The following is a 17,263-nucleotide window of genomic DNA, read 5'->3' as shown; positions in this document are numbered from 1 at the left end:
TAAGGAACAAGATAGTGGTAGGAATGAGTATGTGTAGTGATATTACAAACTTTACATTTGATAAGATTGTTCTTGGGACAGTGTGGAGAATGAATTGGATGATTATATTAGTGCATGAAGATGGATTCCTTAGGAGGTTATTTTAGTAACTCATGCAAAATTTGAATTGTGTCTATAGAGAATGTGAGGAGTGGATGGATATGGGAGACTTTAGGAGATGAAATGTACGACTTAACAATGGGTGATGCACAGAATCAGACGGAGAGTGCAGTGTCAAGGATTTTGGCTATATGATTTGCATAACTGATTGTTTAGTGGTGTTACTCCTCAAGACAGAGAACGTTGGAGGGTAACTATACCTGGAGGTGGGAATTACAGAAGACCCTAATTTCAAATTTGGACTTGATGACTCTAAGGTACCTTTGAGACTTTCAAAGGAACATGTCAAGTAGGGTTTTGGATGATGATATCATCAAAAGAGAAAAGACAACAAATATTTCCTACAACTTGTTCACTGATGATCTGTGTAGATGATCCACAGTAATCTCTGTGGATTATAAATGTATGTTTGTATGTGTGTGTGCTCAGTCACTCAGCCATGTCTGTCTCTTTGCAACCCCATGGACTGTGGCCCACCAGACTCTTCTGTAAATGGAATTTTCCAGGCAAGAACATTGGAGTGGGTTGCCATTCCCCACTCCAGGGGATCAGATTATAAAAACAGCTTTTAATTATAACAGCTAGTTGTTGTGGTGAATGAATTTGACTTCATCATACAGGGAATCCTTTGGAAGTGTTGAGGGAATATATTCATATTTTTTCCTTTGTTTTTTAGAGAACAAATTTGGAAATAGAGGTAATAAATATTATTGCCATTCATTTTGAAGTTACTGATGAAAATCACTGTGCCGGTAATCACTGTCTCATTTCTGCATTTTTTACCTTGGAAACTATCATATTTTCCAATTTTCTAATGTTTTGTAGGCAATAGGTGAGAGTTCAGTGATTTCTACATTTTCCATTACTTAAGGGTTTTGCAGTTTGTCTTAAGATAACAAAATATCTATGTAAGATATTTATGTAAGAAATTAAAATTCCAGTGTGACACTGAGATTTTTCTCAGTCATCAAAATCTGGATTGGAGAGCATGGCTCACTGTAAAGGAGACATATTTGACATGAAAGTAATAAGCCTTAATAGAGGAATGAAGTAAATGGAAAAAATAAACTAACTGCAATATGATATAGAGAATTTATTGAACTAAAACAGCCATGAAGCTTGTATATACCTTATTTTTTAATTTTGCAGAATGAAGATAATGCTAGTCTTTAAATTTGGTGGCTGTCTATAATATACAGCTTTTTAAGTTTCATGGAATCATAAGAATAAGGGCCTAAGTAATACAGCCCTTCATACTGTAAAATAGGACTTCCCTGTAGCTCAAAGAGTAAAGAATCTACCTGCAGTGCAGGAGACTGGGATACCATCCCTGGGTCAGAAAGATGCTCTGGAGAAGGGAATGGGAATCCATTCCAGTATTCTTGCCTGGAGAATCCCATCGACCGAGGAGCCTGGTGGGCTACAGTCTGTGGGGTCACCAAGAGACAGACAAGACTGAGTGACTAACACACACATAATATAAAATATATAGCTAGAACTGTCTCCTTTAATCTGGAGGTGCTTCTTTCCTATTACTTTTGAATTAAAAAATTCCCAAATAAAAAAATTTCTACTCCTTGGCTTAATTATGTGGAATTCATGACGTGAAATTAGAAATGTCTATTATTTGGTGATTTGGATTACAAAGAAAGCAGTCAGTTTATTTAGGACAAAATCTCCACTTTGGAAAGAAAATGACATTTTCTTAACATTCACATAATCCATTTTCAGCAAATATACTCCAGTGAATCTTATTAGGTATATATATTATAATAAGGACCCCTGTGGGTATGTGTTTAGTAATGTAAATCTTTATTTTTAATTTTTTTTAGCTCAGTAAAGATGGAGAATAATAACTTGTTTTCACCACTGGTTAAACAGTTTTTAAAAAAATGCATTTTCATTCAATGTCTTTATGTATTATAAACATCAAGAGGTATTGCTATAAAATTATGAAACTGATTTTTTAAATGTTATTTTCATTTAACTGCTATTATTGTGGTAAACGTTTATTTGTTTCCCTTTCAGAGACCATAGGAGGTTACACTCGCTGCAAAATATTTGGGAGATTCTAGTCTAGATATTCTTTTGGATATGTATAGTTTATAAGTATAGAAGATAATAAATCTTATTACCATTAAATATCTGATATTATAGCCATAATAGCAGTAAAACCTATAACCCACTTAGGAATAAATAAGAAAAATACTGAAATTATATGAAGAAAACTATGAAAGTGACTACTATACTTGGACACCATCTTAAACAATTTCCAAATGCCTTTTGATTATTTTAAAGACTAATGCCTGCTCTCAGTAGTCTATTATTGAATATTTAAATGGAAAGTATCTTTAATAATTAAACTGTTACTAGATATTTTCATAGAAAAACTTACAGATTATCTGTTCCTAACTTTTGTTAAAGTTTTCAGTGTCACATATTTCTTATTAGTAGTAACAACATTTTGTTTTTTCTATTTCCATTAATATACCATGGACCATCCTTTTCTATATCTTTCTAGGCATATACATGCATACAGACAGATACAGAGCCATAAACACAGACATATATGCATACATATATGAGAAAATTGTGTATTAAAGGGTGTATATGATTTTAATCATAATTTTTTTTGTCTGTATGTGGGGGAGTGATGTATCTCTTCTCTGCTTTGGCTATTCCTACCATTACATCTACTTCTGCACCAGAAAACCACTGTTAACAACTTGGTTATTATTCCACATTTATCCATACTGTTTATTTATATTTATAAACAAAAAATTTTTTAATTAATTAATTTATTTTTTAAATATAAATTTATTTCTTTTAATTGGAGGTTAATTACTTTACAATATTGTATTGGTTTTGCCATACATCAACATGAATCTGTCACAGGTATACATGTGTTTCCCATCCTGAACCCTCTTTCCGCCTCCCTCCCCGTACCATACCTCTGGGTCATCTCAGTGCACAAGCCCCAAGCATCCAGTATCATGCATTGAACCTGGACTGGTGATTCGTTTCATATATGATATTATACATGTTTCAATGCCATTCTCCCAAATCATCCCACCTTCTCCCCCTCCCACAGAGTCCAAAAGACTGTTCTATACATCTGTGTCTCTTTTGCTATCTCACACACAGGGTTATTGTTATCATCTTTATAAATTCCATATATATGCATTAGTATACTGTATTGGTGTTTTTCTTTCTGGCTTACTTCACTCTGTATAATCGGCTCCAGTTTCATCCACCTCATGAGAACTGATTCAAATGTATTCTTTTTAATGGCTGAGTAATATTGCATTGTGTATATGTACCACAGCTTTCTTATCCATTCGTCTGCTGATGGACATCTAGGTTGCTTCCATGTCCTGGCTATTATAAACAGTGCTGTGATGAACATTGGGGTACACGTGTCTCTTTCAATTCTGGTTACCTCGGTGTGTATGCCCAGCAGTGGGATTGCTGGTTCATGAGGCAGTTCTATTTCCAGTTTTTTAAGGAATCTCCACACTGTTCTCCATAGTGGCTGTACTAGTTTTCATTCCCACCAACAGTGTAAGAGGGTTCCCTTTTCTCCACACCCTGTCCAGCATTTATTGCTAATAAAAGCCATATGATTATCTCAATAGGTGCAGAGAAGGCCTTTGACAAAATTCAACATCCATTTATGATAAAACCTCTCCAGAAAGCAGGACTAGAAGGAACATACCTCAACATAATAAAAGCTATATATGACAAACCCACAGCAAACATTATCCTCAATGGTGAAAAATTGAAAGCATTTCCCCTAAAGTCAGGAAAAGACAAGGGTGCCCACTTTCACCACTACTATTCAACATAGTTCTGGAAGTTTTGGCTACAGCAATCGCACAGAAAAAGAAATAAAAGGAATCCAAATTAGAAAAGAAGAAGTAAAACTCTCATTGTTTGCAGATATCATGATCCTCTACATGGAAAACCCTAAAGACTCCACCAGACAATTACTAGAGCTAATCAATGAATATAGTAAAGATTCAGGATATGAAATCAACACACAGAAATCCCTTGCATTCCTATACACTAATAATGAGAAAATAGAAAGAGAAATTAAGGAAACAATTCCATTCACCATTGCAACGAAAAGAATAAAATACTTAGGAATATATCTACCTAAAGAAACTAAGGACCTATATATAGAAAACTATAAAACACTGGTGAAAGAAATCAAAGAGGACACTAATAGATGAAGAAATACACCATGTTCATGGATCAGAAGAATCAATATAGTGAAAATGAGTATACTACCCAAAGCAATCTACAGATTCAATGCAATCCCTATCAAGCTACCAATGGTATTTTTCACAGAGCTAGAACAAATAATTTCACAATTTGTATGGAAACACAAAAAACCTAGAATAGCCAAAGCAATCTTGAGAAAGACGAATGGAATTGGAGGAATCAACCTGCCTGACTTCAGGCTCTACTACAAAGCCACAGTCATCAAGACAGTATGGTACTGGCACAAAGACAGAAATATAGATCAATGGAACAAAATAGAAAGCCCAGAGATAAATCCATGCACCTATGGACACCTTATGTTCTAGCTATTGTATATGCTGCTGCTGCTGCTGCTGCTAAGTTGCTTCAGTCGTGTCTGACTCTGTGCGACCCCATAGACGGAAGCCCACTAGGCTCCCCCGTCCCTGGGATTCTCCAGACAAGAACACTGGAGTGGTTTGCCATTTCCTTCTCCAATGCATGAAAGTGAAAAATGAAAGGGAAGTCGCTCAGTCGTGTCTGACTCTTAGCGACCCCATAGACTGCAGCCTACCAGGCTCCTCCATCCATGGGATTTTCCAGGCAAGAGTACTGGAGTGGGGTGCCATTGCCTTCTCCAGCTATTGTATATAGTGCTGCAATAAACAATGGGATACATGTGTCTTTTTCAATTTTGGTTTCCTCAGGTTATATGCCTAGGAGTGGGATTGCTGGGTCATAGGTGGTTTTATTCCTAATTTTTTAAGGAATCTCCATACCATCTTCCATAGTGGCTGTATCAATTTACATTCCCACCAACAGTGCATGAGCATTCCCCTTTCCCTATACCCTCTCCAGCATTTATTGTTTGTAGACTTGTTGATGATGGCCATTCTGATTGGAGTGAGGTGATATCTCATTGTAGTTTTGATTTGCATTTCTCTAATAAAGCATGATGTTGAGCATCTTTTCATGTGTTTGTTAGTCATCTTTATATCTTCTTTGGAGAAATGTTTGTTTAGGTTTTTCCCCACTTTTTGATTGGGTTGTTTGTTTTTCTAATATTGAGTTGTATGAGCTGCTTGTATATTTTGGAAATTAGTCCTTTGTCAGTTGCTTCATTTGCTATTATTTTCTCCCATTCTGAGGGTTGTCTTTTCACCTTGCTTATAGTTTCCTTTGCTGTGTAAAAGCTTTTAAGTTTCATCAGGTCCCACTTGCTTACTTTTGTTTTTATTTCCATTATTCTAGGAAGTGGGTCATAGAGGATCTTGCTTTGATTTATGTCATCAAGTGTTCTGCCTATTTTTTCCTATAAGAGTTTTATAGTTTCTGGTCTTACACATAGGTCTTTAATGCATTTTGAGTGTATCTTTGTGTATGTGTTAGGAAGTGTTCTAATTTCATTCTTTTATATGTAGCTGTCCAGTTTTTCCAGCACCATTTATTGAAGAGTCTGTCTTTGCCCCATTGTATATTCTTGCCTCCTTTGTCAAAGAAAAGGTACCCATAGGTTCATGGGTTTATTTCTGGGCTTTCTATCTTGTTCCATTGGTCTATATTTCTGTTTTTGTGCCAGTACCATACTGTCTTGATGACTGTAGTTTTGTAGTATAATCTGAAGTCAGGAAGATTGATTCCTCCAGCTCCATTCTTCTTTCTCAAGACTGCTTTGGCGTTTCACGGTCTTTTGGGTTTCAATATGAATTGTGAAATTTTTTGCTCTAGTTCTGTGAAAAATGCCATTGGTAATTTGATAGGGATTGCATTGAATCTGTAGATTGCATTTGGTAGTATAGTCATTTTCACAATATTGATTCTTCCTACCCAGGAACATGGAATATCTTTCCATCTGTTTATGTTGTCTTTGATTTCTTTCATCACTGTCTTATAATTTCTTTCATCTGTGATGAAAGATGTCTTTCATCTGTGTACAGTTCTTTTGTCTCCTTAGGTAAGTTTACTCCTAGATTTTTTTTTTCATTGCAATGGTGAATGGGATTGATATCTTAATTTCTCTTTCTGATTTTTCATTGTTAGTATATAGAAATGCAAGTGATTTCTGTGTATTGATTTTATACCCTGCCACTTTGCTAAATTCACTGATTAGCTCTAGTAATTTTCTGATACTACCTTTAGGGTTTTCTACCTTTAGGGTTTACTACCTTTAGGGTACAGTATCATGTCATCCGCAAACAGTGAGAGCTTTACTTCTTTTCTGATCTGGATTCCTTTTATTTCTTTTTCTTCTCTGATTGCTGTAGCTAGGACTTCCAGAACAATGTTGAATAATAGTGGTGAAAGTGGACACCCTTGTCTTGTTCCTGATCTTAGGGGGATGGTTTCAGTTTTTCATCACTGAGAATAATGTTTGTTGTGGGCTTATCATATATGGCCTTTACTATGTTGAAGTAGGTTCCTTTTATGCCCATTTTTTGAAGAGTTTTAATCATAAACGGGTGCTGAATTTTGTCAAAAGCTTTTTCTGCATCGATTGTGATTATTGTATGGTTTTTATCTTTCAGTTTGTTGATATGGTATATCACATTGATTGATTTGCATATATTGAAGAATCTTTGCATCTCTGGAATAAACCCAATTTGATCATGGTGTATGAGCTGTTTGATGTGTTACTGAATTCTGTTTGCTAAAATTTTGTTGAGGATTTTTGCATCTATGTTCATCAGTGATATTGGCCTGTAGTTTTCTTTTTTTGTGTTGTCTTTGTCTGGTTTTGGTATCAGAGTGACGGTGGCCTTGCAGAATGAGTTTTGAAGTGTTCCTTTCCCTGCAATTTTTTGAAAGAGTTTTAGAAGGATAGGCATTAACTCTTCTCTAAATGTTTGATAGAATTCTCTTTTGAAGCCATCTGGTCCTGGGCTTTTGTTTTTTGGGTGATTTCTGATCACAGCTTCAATTTCAGTGCTTGTAATTGGTTTGCCCATATTTTCTATTTCTTCCTGGTTTACTCTTGGAAGATTGAACTTTTCTAAGAATCTGTCCATTTCTTCCAGGTGAATGTTCCATGTGCCCTTGAGAAGAAGGTGTATTCCTCTGCATTTTGATGGAATGTCATGAAGATATCAATGAGATCCATCTCATCTAACATATCATTTAAGACTTGTGTTTCCTTATTAATTTTCTGTTTTGATCATCTGTTCATTGGTGTAAGTGGGTGTTAAAGTCTCCTACTATTATTGTTTTGCTTTCAATTTCTCCTTTTATGTCTGGTAGTGTTTTTCTTATGTATTGAGGTGATCCTATGTTGGGTGCATAGGTATTTACAATTGTTATGTCTTCCTCTTGGACTGATCCTGTGATCATTATGTAGTGTCCTTCCTTATCTGTTGTAATATTCTTTATTCTAAGGTCTATTTTGTCTGATGTGAGGATTGCTACTCCAGCTTTCTTTTGCTTCCCATTTGCAAGGAATATATTTTTCCATCCTCTCATTTTCAGTCTATATGTGTCTTTAGGTTTGAAGTAGGTTTCTTGTAGACAGCATACATATGGGTCTTGTTTGTATCCATTTGGCCAATCTGTGTCTTTTGTTTGGAGCATTTAATCCATTTACATTTAAAGTAGTTATTGATATATATTTTCCTATTGCCATTTTCTTAATTGTTTAGGGTTGATTTTGCAGATCTTTTCTCTTCTCTTGTATTTCTTGACTATGTAATTCTGTTTAACATTTGTTGTAAAGCTGGTTTGGTGGCACTGAATTCTCTTAACTGCTGCTTGTCTGAAAAGCTTTTTATTTCTCCATCAATTTTGAATTAGTTCCTTGCTGGATACAAGGATTTTTGGTGCAACCAAAAATCTTGGTTGTAGATTTTTCCTTTCAGTACTTTAAATGTATCCTGCCACTCCCTTCTGGCCTGCAGAGTTTCTGCTGAAAGATCAGCTGTTAAACATATGGGGTTCCTTTGTATGTTACTTGTTGCTTTTCCCTTGCTGCTTTTAATTTTTTGTTTGTTTGTTTGTTTAGTCTTTGTTAGTTTGATTAGTATGTGTCTTGGTGTGTTTCTCCTTGGTTTTCTTTTCGTTTTTAAAATATAACATTTATTGCTTTTAGATGGTTTGATACAGAACAGCGTTTCTTCTCATTTTGAATTTGGAAGTACTAAACAACTGGATACAAAGAGGAACCAGAAGTACCCAAACCAAACTTGTGATTCTCTATTCATGTGGCATAAACCTGTTTTTTACACAACATGTAGCAGCATTTTTTTAAGTTCCCTTTAGAAAAATATGAATTCTACACATTTATTATTGTTTCCTGTTTAATGCATGGGCTTAAATCACTAGGATCAGCTTCATTCTGGAGGAAAGAGAGGAAAAGAGTGTGGAAAGAACGGTGAAACTTTCTGCGACAAACAGGCATCCGACTGCCACCCAGCTTCCTCTGGGGGCTGGTGGAAAAAACAGCCCTGGGTTTTTGTTTTGTTTTCACAGCCAGGAGTTTCATGTAGTGATTGAATCTCAGCATTGTGTTCATAAATCAAAAGGAAAAAACAAAAGAGAGAAACTTGCACCTCAAAAAACTCTTCAGAAGATCCATATAAATATATATTTCTTTCATTTTTTTTTTTTTTTTGGTAAAAGCCCTGAGAGAAGGAGAAAAAGAATCAAACAAAATGTATAGGAACAAATTAGCTGGACATGCAAACTAAGCTATGATTCACCCAGAGTTTAAACAAATCACAAATTTGGGAGAGGGGAGAGAACAACAAACAAATGATAAATCTCTCAACCTCACTAATAAAATGTGGCAAGACCTTATCGACTACGAGGGTACAGATGAAGGCTAAATAAAGCTTTAAATCAACAGTGATTATTGCGAGCGGCAGTCTTGGCCGCGATGCCGGGCTGGTTCTGGCTACATCTCACCCCAGCGCAGAGTTAACTCGTGGCTTCTCCCCACAACGTTCCGAGTTTTAGTGTGGAGAGCTGCAAAGGAAAAGAAAACACCCAAATAATAATAATAACAATGAAAATAACAACAATCGTCATAAAAAATTAAAGGATAAGTGAACTGGTTTTAGGTAAGCACACCACACTTGGTATGAAGTGATACAGGGTTGGGGGCGGGGCGGGGGGCGGTCATTAGTTCTGATTCGTCTTCACCTAAAGTAAATAAAACCTCATTTGAAACTGGTTCACACATCCCTAATACAGTTAAAAATCTTAATATACCTCAACCTTTCTCCTTTCACATGCAAGGATACCGCTTTTTCATCACGTCAAGAACACACAGCTTCCTTTGGAGTCTGGGCAGTTGAATTTTGGCCACCAGGAGTGGGTGAGTAAGTGGAGGGTGGGGGTCCCTCTGGTGGGCACAGGTCTGAGGACAGAGGACCCCTGGGTCCCCGAGGGGGGTGGGGGTGAGGCGCTGAGGCTCGGGGGGTCCCTCTCCTTGGGTTTATAATGTATGGGACTCTGCACTTCTTGGACTTGATTACTATTTCTTTTTCCATGCTGGGGAAATTTTCAACCATTTTCTTTATTTTTGATTAGGTCCTTATTCCTATAATTTGCCCATATATTGCTATAGTCTATTTTTGCCTGTATGTTGCTATAATCTATTAAAATGTCATTTTGAAAGAATAAATTTATTCCCATGTGCTCTTGTCTCAACCCTTACACTTATGTTTTTAGTTTGAGTGTATAGCAGTACATATATTTCTAATTTATGCAATGATATTTTGTGACTCAATTGCTAAAGCTGCAACTGATTATTAAATTTTATTAACCATTAGTGCATATAATGGTAACAAATATTTTGTTTTAATCTAACAGCACACATAATATGCAACAAAATTAATAACAGTTACTTAACATTTAATATTAACATGTGTTCAGTATTTCCAGTATATCTCAAAAATTTTGCTATATGTTTGAATCAGGATTTAAACAAAGTATAGCGACTGCATTTTGATGATGGTTTTTAAGTCTCTTTTAATCTAAAAAGGTTTTTTCTTCCTCTTGTTTTCATGTCATTTATTTGTTGAAGAAATCGGTTCATTTGTCCTGCATTCTGGATCTGGCTAAAAGTATCTTTGTGATGAAAATAATGTGCTTCCTGGAACTGGTAGATAGAATTCGGTCTAGAAATGATTAAATTCATAATATTTTTATTTTCATTCATCACTTGTGGACTTCCTACTGTGTTCCATCAAGAAGGACAAAGTTCTGATTATATTTTTCCACAAAATTAACTGTTTCATCCATGTTTTCAAATTTTTCTAGAGTTGGGCAATGACTCTCACAAAGGTTTTAACATGAATTGGGTTTTGGAAGCTATTTCCCTCTTTTCATTTTTTTTTTTCCAGTTTAGAAAATTTAGGTTAGCTAGTAATTTTTTCATTTTGTAGATATTTTAAAAGAACCAGCTTACAATTTTTTTTTACTACATCTAATTTTGTTCACTATTATCTAATTTATTAATTTCTATTATTTAAAAATGCTTTCCACTTGCTTTATTTACTTGTAATATTTTGTTTTTCTTCTAGCATTAATATTTAGAGTTAATTTATTTTTAGTTTTCATTTATTATTGATATTGTGTATATTCATATTTTGTGATATTATGGATAGACTTCTGATATGAATTTAGTTGTTGAGTGATTCACATGATTTTAGATTTCTGCTTCTCACTGTTCATGTAGGATTTCTATGTTAATATTCTAAGGTCACAAAACATCAGTACTATTTTGAAATCTTATTGTGATATAAAATTTTCAAACAGATAATTTTATTAATGAAAAAGGCAAAAGCCATGCCTCTCTACAGCAATGCCTAAATGCTCACTGGCCTCTTGGTCTATTATAAATTTTTTCCAGATATGTGAGTCTTAAATGAATAAAGCAAAAATCTTTGTCAAAATAGATAAGCAATGTTTTTGTTTCTGCTATGTTTTCCCCTCATGTATGATTTTTAGATGACAATATCTAGTCCTTCTATATTGCTTAACACACAGTTTTGCAGAAAAAACTGTATATAAGTTAGTGTTTGTACGGAAGAATAATTTATGAAACTCTAAGTGCTTCTTACACTCATTGTCTCCTAATGAGCCTAAAGCAGGTCTATCTGTTCAGGTTTAGTTTTTGTTGCATAAGGTTTCCATGTTGATGACAGCTAATTAGATGAATAACCATCTGATCTAAGACTTTACAAATTACAGGGCTCTCAGGCTTCCCTGGTGGCTCAGAGGATAAAGCATCTGCCTGCAATGCAGGAGACCCAGGTTCGATCCCTGGTTGGGAAGATCCCCTGGAGAAGGAAACGACAACCCACTCCAGTATTCTTGCCTGGAGAATTCCATGGACAGTGGAGCCTGAGCGGGCTACAGTCCACGGGGTCGCAAAGAGTCGGACACGACTGAGTGACTTCACGTCGCTTCATGTTTTCTTATTATGTGTTTTTGTGAATGCCCTCTTCATGTATATCTGTCCATTCCCATCCATCCTATGGAGTCAGGCCATGAGAACATGATCTTATATCACCATGAATGCCATGTTCATTTAAGACTATCTGAGAGTAGGTTAGTGTTTGTCATCTCAATTGAGTGCAGATTAAGTGCAGGAAGTCTGACTTGCTAGCACTTTGTGGTCTTCTCCAACCGAAAGTTGTGGGCAAGAGAATTACTTTGCTTTTGGAAAAAGAGGAGAAATTCATTTTCTGCAGCCATAAGAAAAATAGTTTTTCAGGTACTAATGGCCAGCCATTACTCCAAGACAGAGTAACTGTGAAAAATCTTCAAAGGAAAGTCTAGAAAATTAACCAAGATGGAAGAGTAGAAAAACACTGGACTCACCTCTTCTCATGAACACATCACAACCACAACTATCAATAAAAAAGACTGGCACAGAAAAGATCTTCTACAGCTAAAAACATGAAGAAGGAATGACAATGAGACAAGTACGAGAGGCAGAACTGCAATATAGTCAACTCTCACACCTCCACAAGAGTGGGAGTTCTGAGTCCCATATTGGGCTCCCAGCTCAGGGGTCCTGCACTGGGAAGATGAGCCCCTTGAAGGCCAGTGGGGCTTACATTCAGGAGCACCACAGAACCGGGGAAAATTTTACTCTTAAAAGACACACACAAAATCTCACATATTCTGGGATGCAAGGCCAAGGCAGTAATGGATAGGAGCCTGGGCCAAATTTATCTTCTGGTCTTGGAGAGTTTCCCAGAGAGGCAAAGTGTGGAAATAGCGTATATAAACGCTAGTGGCAGACATCCTTGGGAGCTCCTTCTATCATGTGGACAATGGTGCTGGTGGGCACTACTGCAGAATCCTCCTTCTAGGTCATTAGTACCAAGACCTGGCCCCAACCAATAGCTGTAGGTGCCAGTGGTGGGATACCTCTAAGACTAAGCAACTTATTGGGTGAGGACACAGCCCCACTCATCAGCTGACAGGCTTTCTAAAGACTTCCTGAGTCCATGGCCCCTCCGGACACACCTTTAGATACAGCTGTGCCCACCAGAGGGCCAAGACACATCTCTGCTCATCGGGAGATAGGCAGCAGCCTGGTCCTCCAGAAAGCCTGCACTAGTCTCTAGAACAGCCTCACCCACTGTATCTGGGGGCAAGCCAGATACAAGAAAACCACAATACTGCAATCTTCTGACCCATCCTACCCACAGCAGGCCAGACCATACTCTGGGATCAGCTGGACCTTGTCCCTGCCCAATAGCAGGCCAACACAAGCTACTGGGGCTATGAACACAAGAATAAAAACTGAAAAAAACCAGAAACATGTGGAGGCTAAACAATGTAACACTAAATAACCAACTGATAAATAAGGAAATTAAAGTATAAACAAAAATACCTAGGGATAAATAAAAACACAAAGATCCAAAACCTATGGGACACAGCAAAAGCAGTTCTAGAGGAAGTTGAGAATGATACAACCTTATCTCAGAAAACAAGACAAATTTCAAATAAACAGCCTAAATTTATACCTAAAGGAATTAGAGAAAGAAGAACAAACAAAACCCAAAGTTAAAAAAAGGATAGAAATCACAAAGTTCAAAGCAGAAATTAATTAGAGGCTAAAAAAACACAATAAAAAGATCAATGAAACTAAAAGACAGTTCTTTGAAAAAAAAAAAATCGGTAAACCTTTAGCTAGACTCATCAAGAAAAAAAGGGACAGGGCCCAAATCAATAAAATCATATACCAAAAAAAAAAAAAAGTTACAATGGATACCATAGAAATATGAAGGGTCATAAGAGACTACTACGGATAACTACATGCCAATAAAATGGACAACCTAGAAGAAATGAATAAATTCTTAGAAAGGTATAATATCCCAAAACTGAACCAGGATGAAATAGACAGTATGAGCAGACCATAATGAAACTATAGCCGTAATTTTAAAATGCCCAGCAAAAAAAAAAAAGGATAATTTCATAATACTGTCATTTTCAGATTTTAAAACTTACATGGTCTGCTTACATTACTGAAGACAACATAGTGCCAGGGGCTGGTCCTTCCAGAGCTTCTACTGGGTTCACGAGCTTTGTCAGGCTCTCTCACAAGACATGTGTGTCTTTCCTCTCACGGGGCAGCATATCAGATAGAAATCGAATGGGTCTCCAGAGACACTTAGCCACCTTTCAAGGAGAGCTCTTTTCATTCTTCTAAAATTAGAAAAATAAAGTGATTTTGTTTCTCAGTAGTACCACATATAGAAGTCACAAATAAAATTCTGATTTTTAACTTCAACTCCTGGATTGATTTTACTATCAAAGAAATGTCAGAATCACTCATCTGAAAAATTTATGAACTACACTGAACAAAAACTTTGTATAGAGGAGTACTGGAAATGTTTTAGGATGAAGAAAGGGATATATGGGCTTATGGATTTTGATTTTTCTTCTAAGAGCCATAGGGAGCTATTTAAGGGTTAAAGTGGAGCTGAGCCAAGGGTGTGAGAACAGAAGTTTGGCCGATCTCAGTAGTTTGGCTCTTTGTAAAAATGATTTTGGCCCCAATAGGGGGAATAGTATAAGATACAATGGTTTAAAAAAATACACATAGAGGATTAAAGATTATGTCAGTATTTCAGATATGAGATGGAGTTTTCTTGAATTTGGACAGAAATGGATGGTTTCAACAGATATTGAAGAGATACAAGCTGTGGGTTTGATGATGCCATTGACTTGGCTTTGAAGACAACACTGAGGTTTGTTTCTTTACCAGTGGGGCAGGTGGTAATGCCATTAATTGAGAATGAGAAGGCTGGATGAGGTCCATGTTTAGTGATAGGATACTAAACTTGGATTTGGACATGTTGAGTTTGTTGGGTCTTTGAGATATTTGATGAAATTATCAGGTTACTGGAATGTGGCTACATCAATAGTAATTAGTATGTCCTAAAAATGACTCTGAAAGAGATGGGAATATCAGACCACCTGAGATGCCTCTTGAGAAACCTGTATGCAAGTCAGGAAGCAACAGTTAGAACTGGACATGGAACAACAGACTGGTTCCAAATAGGAAAATGAGTACATCAAGGCTGTCTATTGCCACCCTGCTTATTTAACTTCTATGCAGAGTACATCATGAGAAAGGCTGGGCTGGAAGAAGCACACACTGGAATCAAGATTGCCGGGAGAAATATCAATAACCTCAGATATGCAGATGACACCACCCTTATGGCAGAAAGTGAAGAGGAACTAAAAAGCCTCTTGATGAAAGTGAAAGAGGAGAGTGAAAAAGTTGGCTTAGAGCTCAACATTCAGAAAATGAAGATCATGGCATCTGGTCCCATCACTTCATGGCAAATAGATGAGGAAACAGTGGAAACAGTGTCAGACTTTATTTTGGGGCACTCCAAAATCACTGCAGATGGTGATTGCAGCCATGAAATTAAAAGATGCTTACTCCTTGGAAGGAAAGTTATGACCAAGCTAGACAGCATATTAAAAAGCAGAGATATTACTTTGCCAACAAAGGTCCGTCTATATTGGCAGTCAAGGCTATGGTCAAGGCTATGGTTTTGCCAGTAGTCATGTATGGATGTGAAAGTTGGACTGTGAAGAAAGCTGAGCACCGAAGAATTGATGCTTTTGAACTGTGGTGTTGGAGAAGACTCTTGAGAGTCCCTTGGACTGCAAGGAGATCCAACCAGTCCATCCTAAAGGAGATCAGTCCTGAGTGCTTATTGGAAGGACTGGTGCTGAAGCTGAAACTCCAATACTTTGGCCACCTCATGTGAAGAGTTGACTCATTGGAAAAGACTCTGATGTTGGGAGGGATTGGGGGCAGGAGGAGAAGGGGACGACAGAAGATGAGATGGCTGGATGGCATCACCAACTCGATGGACTGAGTTTGAGTGAACTCCGGGAGTTGATCGACAGGGAGGCCTTGTGTGCTGTGATTCATGGGGTCGCAAAGAGTCAGACATGACTGAGCAACTGAACTGAACTGAAAAATGACTCAGAAGCAATTAGCTGCCTACACAGTAAAGTCTAATGACACAAAGTGTGGTTCTAATTGTTACACTTGGGTATGTCTGGGGTGATTTGCTCATGGATTAGCTCATAATGACTTTGCCTTCATCCTACAGGGAATCCATTGGTAACTTTCACTGAGGGAATTCCAAGATTCTTTTTGCTTTGTCAGGAATAGATTTGAAAGAGTAAAAATAAATATGTTTGGGCAAGTAAGGCTTCCAAGGAAAATCTTTGCACAAGTGAACACGGTTTCATTCTATACCTTCTACTTTCCTTCCTTAAGAAGAGAGGAAGCCATACATGTGAGAGCGTGTGCTCAGTCGCATCTGACTCTTTGTGAGCCCACGGACTGTAGCTCACCAGATTTCTCTGTCCAAGAAATTTTAACTTGGTATCTGAAATATATTTTTCCATGCTAAGTCGCTTTAGTCATGTCCTACTCTTGGCAAGCCTATGGACTGTAGCCTACCAGGCTTTTCTGTCCATGGGATTCTCTAGGCAAGAATACTGGAATGGGTAGCCATTTCCTTCTCCAGGGATCAAACCTGTATCTCCTGTGTCTCCTGCATTGGCAGACAGATTCTTTACCAATGTGACACCGGGGAAGCCCACATGTGAGAACAGTGGTGGCCTAATCAATTTGGCATTCATAAAGGTGACTCTGGCCCTAACATATGGTAGAGGGAAATATACATTCTTAAATTTTCTTTGAAAAATCACCATTTTTTCTTCAAGAAAACCATCTCCCCAAGTCTTACAGAAACTGAATGAGGGCACCAGGATCCACCTAATTTTAATTATTTGTAGTTTTCAATCTGTCTATCTGATAAATAAACATCCAGGTAAGTGATCAAAATCCTGGCGATCCTATGAGATTTTCTATTTCTCTTCAGGGCAAATAATTCCATATCCTTGTAATAAATACTAGGTGTTCTACTATTGAGAAAATAAGCTTAATAAGATTTATTTTTAACAGTAAATTTGAAGAAATAGAAGAATAAAACAAATGGGGAAATAATTATAATGTTTCAGATATATCAAAGCTTCAGATATTATTTCATAATCTATAGAAAATTTTCTAATCAGGGTATGGACAACTAAATGATGCTGTTCAAACTTGTTAAAAGTTATTCATGGAATCATGATAAGATAAAATCACCAATTGTATCTTTTTTAGGCTCTTTAATTCCAAATGTATGAGGATTATCTATCTATCTATCCATTCATCTATCTATCATCTATATCTTAAGGTGAAAGATCTGAATTTCTTAATAACTTTTGACCTAATATGAAATTTAGAAATATCAATTATAGATTGAGAGTTGACAAGAAAGATAGATAGGGTTAGTCAGAACAAAATGTCCACTTTGGAAATGAAACAATCTGAATC

The sequence above is a fragment of the Oryx dammah genome, unplaced genomic scaffold (assembly GCF_014754425.2).
Source record: "Oryx dammah isolate SB20612 unplaced genomic scaffold, SCBI_Odam_1.1 HiC_scaffold_2, whole genome shotgun sequence".
In the NCBI taxonomy this organism is placed as follows: domain Eukaryota; kingdom Metazoa; phylum Chordata; class Mammalia; order Artiodactyla; family Bovidae; genus Oryx; species Oryx dammah.
Note: the sequence above shows the minus strand (reverse complement) of the source record.